The sequence below is a fragment of the Perognathus longimembris genome, chromosome 13, assembly GCF_023159225.1.
Source record: "Perognathus longimembris pacificus isolate PPM17 chromosome 13, ASM2315922v1, whole genome shotgun sequence".
NCBI classification, from domain to species: Eukaryota; Metazoa; Chordata; class Mammalia; order Rodentia; family Heteromyidae; genus Perognathus; species Perognathus longimembris.
The window spans coordinates 46204939-46209421 of NC_063173.1; the positions used below are offsets into that span (position 1 = coordinate 46204939).

A 4483-nucleotide genomic window follows, 5' to 3' on the forward strand; every position below is an offset into this window, starting at 1 on the left:
ACCACAGTGTCAACCTGGGCAAGTTATTTTGCTCTTTGGATCACAGTTTTCTCATCCATGGCATGGCTGTGATGATGAACACCTGTCTCATAGATTTGCTGCTTTATGCTGTCTAAGACACTTGGAAACAAAGGCTGAGTACCGGCCAGGTGCTGACACTGCCTGTGCAAGTTATCTGCAGCAGCTAATACCTCTCCAACAACTCTCGAAAGTTCTGCTAATATCATCTTTGTTTCTAGATGAGGAAACAGAGCTCCAAGGTCATGTGGCTAGTAAATGTCATAGCCAGGGTGCAAAGCTGAAGTAATTGGTCCTAAAGCTCAGATTATTAACAAAGCAACATTAACTGACGTTTTAATTGTTGGTGTCGGTATCAAAATTTAACTCCACAAATGCAAGATACTATTATTACTGACCAAGAGATCCTGGTATCTGTGTCTACAGACTTTTAGCTTTAAAGAATGTCCTGACTCAATTTCTTTTCTTTCTTTCTTTCCTTCCTTTTTTTTTTTTGTCGGTCATGGGGCTTGAAATCAGGGCTTGGGCACTGTCTCTAAACTTTTATGCTCAAGGCTAATGCTTTACCACTTTGAGTCAGAGTGCCACTTCCAGTTTTCTGTTGGTTGATTGGAGGTAAGAGTCCCATAGACTTTCTTTCCTGGGCTGGCTTGAAACTGTGATCCTTAGATCTTAGCCTCCTGAGTAGCTAGGACTACAGGCATGAGCCACTAGCAGTTTCTTTTCTCATTCACCCAACCTGAGAGGGCTCCTCTACTGGCAGGACAGCCTTGTGGACTAGCTTAGGACATGAAGAGAGATTAGTGGAGTAGAGAGAGGAGAGCCAGAGAACATGGGGGTGTGGTGGACCAAAATGGGAAGAAAATAAAATATGCTTGGAAAAAGAAAGCTTTCAAGAGTTTCCAAGTAGGCTCCTCTTAAGCATCCTGTAAGAAAGGTGAGCAATAAAGTCCTATTGATTTGGTAACTATTGAACTGTGTTATTTGAATCCAAAACCACTTAGCAACTGAACTATGTGGCACCTGGACTCGAGCAATGTCAGTGTGCTCTCAGGAGTCCCTGGGGCAGTCAACTGGAGGGCTGACCCGTTGTGCCTCAAGGTATAGCTGAGTCTTCTCAGGGATGTCTTCCCCTCTCGTGAGATTAAGCATTCACCTCTTGTTCACTGACTTTCTGAGGTCCAAGAGGACTCCAGGCCCTCCTAGGGATGGTGCTCATGAAAGAGTCTCTACTCTATCCCACCAGAGCCTCTCTCCAGGCAGCTCTGCTAGGCAATAGGGCTACCTTTTCCTTAACATTCTCATGCACTCACGTGGGAGGTTATGCAACACAAGAGCCAGTAGGTAAGTGCAGGTGTGTGAGCCATCAAAAGAGCCCGCAATGGAACTGACCCACTGGGGCCACCATACCTGCATCTCCAATGGAGAATGCATCTCCACATGTCTTATGAGATTGATACAATAGAATCAGTCCAGTGAAGGGACAGTGCTTTGAAAATAAATCTGTGGTGCTCACTTCGGCAGCACATATACTAAAATTGGATATAGAGAAGATTATATAGAGATAATCTATAGATTATATAGAGAAGATATATAGAGATATAGAGAAGATTACCATGGCCCCTGTGCAAGGATGACATGCAAATTCGTGAAGCGTTCCATATTTTTGCCATGTGAAACCGTAGCTTCTATTGTTGATGATCCTCTTGTTTCCCCTTCCTGTGGTTGTACCCACACTATTACTGTATCTTATCTGAGTACACTGGATACTGTATATACTGGTATTAGAACTAGGGAAGTGAAAGGGAATATCTAAATCGAGAGACAAAGGATAAAAAGACAAATGACTCCAAAACAATACTTGCAAAACCATTTGGTGTAAACCAACTGAACAACTCATGGGGGGGGGGGGGCGGGGAGAAAGTAGGAGGAGGGAGAGGAATGAGGGAGGAGGTAACAAACAGTACAAGAAATGTACCCAAGGCCTAACATATGAAACTGTAACCTCTCTGCACATCACTTTGACAATAAATAAGAAAAAAAATAAATCTGTGATTTATTTCCTTCAGTTGTATGAGAATCCATTAACTTATCCTAGCTCATGGGGGAATTAAAACATTACCTTGAACATGCTTTGTATCCATAGAGAGGTTCATTCAGGTAGGCAGAATGTGGTCACCACGGACAAAACACCCTGACCTTCCAAAGGGTTAAGTCATCATTGCCAATCCTCAGCTCTCTACGCTCTCCATCCTTCCTCCTCCACAAAGTGAAATCATTCATTAGGTCATGCTAAGTGTGAACCTAGCGTGGTCTGATAAACTTTCTGTGTGGTAATAGAAATACCACATGAAGGGGACTGCTGTACAAATAACAGCTAAAACATCTGCTTAGTCATTCATTCAACAGACATTTACTGAACACTTATTATGTGCAGATCCTGACTGCATGCTGCAGGTCCAGGGATGGAGCTGCTGAAATAACATGATTATATGGCACAAGCTAACTCAGGTTGCATGGGGTGCTTATCACAGGGACGGCAAAGTTGTTTTTGCTGTTTTGTTATTGTTTTGTGCCAGTCCTGGGGCTTGAACTTGGGTGTTGTTCCTGAGCTTCTTTTTGCTCAAGGCTAGTGCTCTACCACTTGAACCACAGCGCCACTTACAGCTTTTTATTTTCTGGGTAGTTTGTTGGAGATAAGAGTCTCATGGTCTTTCCTGCCCAGGCTGGTTTTGAACCATGATCGTCACATCTCAGCCTCCTCAGTAGCTTGGATTACAGGCGTGAGCCACCAGTACCTGGCTTCAGGGCTGGGAAGGTTTAAATCAACCTCTCTCAGGTTTGAGTGGGTCATGTGAGGAGTAGAAAAAAATGTCCCTTCTCTCCTGAGCTGTCTGCAGAGTGGTTTGGTCGTGTCTTGGCTATCCAATCAGTCGCCCTGGGTCTCCAACCCCGGGTGGTAAGAGCTGTAAAATGGAATTTGCCTGCCATGGTTGCCAAGAGCCAGAAGCAATCGATTTACTGTGCTTTCCAAACTCAAAAGCCCTTTCCTGGGCCTTCCGAGACATTGTCTGAACTGGAAAATAGCACAAAGAAAAATGAAAAGAAAAATTGGAGGGCAGGAACAAGAAGTACAGACAACTGAATGAGGTTTTGTGGCCCATGCGAGCCAGGCTTGAGGAGTTCACACTAGATTTTTAGGAGAATTCATAAACATAGCCATGTAAGTTACCTCCGTCCTTAGTTGGAGGGTGACTCAAGTCAGGCGAATTGCGTGATGGAAAGAAAAGCTAGGACATAAAATTCCAAATTAAGTTAAAATATGGTGTTGTGTTTGGGGCCTGGAACCTGATGCTCTTTCAATGGCTCCACTCTTGGGGGAAAGCCCCTCCATGAACCAAGACTTAAGAACCCCCAAACTTTCTGTCTCTCCTTGCTCTGTGGTGATTTTACAACTTAACTGTCCTTCAGCTCTGCTCGTCTCCTGTCACCTTCGCTTCTCACCTGCCCGTCATCTGCAGGCACTGTCTCTCTGACAAGCACCTCCTCTCCCTGTTCAGTCAGGCCAGCCCCTCTCCCCACTGGCCTGGCATTTCTCACACTTACCCCAATCCTTGCTGAGGGTTTATTAGCCAGCTCAGTCTAAAGTTACAGTTATCCCCCCCCCCCACCCACTTCATCATAACTTAGTTGAGTAGAGAAACAGTCTGGTTTTACTCATCTTGCTGTCCCCTGGGCTTCGCGCCAGACAAAGAAGTGTGAAAAATGCCGTGATGCCTGCCCTCTGCAGGCACTGTGTGCAAGCTCTGTCATGCTTGCCCTCTGCCTTGCCTGGTCCCCTCCTGTGGGAGGTGCTCCGTAAGTATTTATCCAACCAATGGCTACACGAGTTAAGAGGGTTTTAAAGATAAGAATGGGAGAAAGCCAGGTCCCAGTGGCTCACATCTGTAACCCTAGCTTCTCAGAAGGTTGAGATCTGAGAATTGAGGTTCAAAGCCAGCCTGGGCAGGAAAGTCTGAGACTCTTCTCTCTAATTAACCACCAGAAAACTGGAAGTGGAACTATGGCTCAAAATGGTAGAACGCTAGCCTTAAGCAAAAGAGCTCAGGAACAGTGCTCCCGCTTTGAATTCAAGCTCCAAGACCAACAAAAAATGAAAAGTGAAAAAAATAATCAGCAGACTGAGATTTGAAGATTGTGGTTTGAAGCCAGCCCAGAAAGGAAAATCTGTGAGACTATTATCTCCAATTAGCTAACCCCCCACCCCCAAAATAAAGCCAAGAGTGGAGCTTAGGCTCAAATAGTAGAGTGCTAGCCTTGAACATAAACACTCAGGGACAGGACAGATACCCTGAGTTAAAGTCCCAGGACCATAAAAGAAAGAAAGCTGAGAGAGAGAGAGAGAGAGAGAGAGAGAGAGAGAGAGAGAGAGAGAGAGAGAGAGAGAGAGAGAGAGAGAGAGAGA

At 45.0% G+C, this 4483-nt stretch overlaps 1 non-coding gene across 1 annotated transcript; it reads left to right on the forward strand.

Annotated features, from left to right (window-relative positions):
• Nucleotides 1-1582: 1582 nt before the first annotated feature.
• Nucleotides 1583-1686, forward strand: LOC125362825. Its single transcript, XR_007213127.1, has one exon. It is a non-coding gene; the product is annotated as a U6 spliceosomal RNA (small nuclear RNA).
• The last annotated feature ends 2797 nt before the right edge of the window (nucleotides 1687-4483 follow it).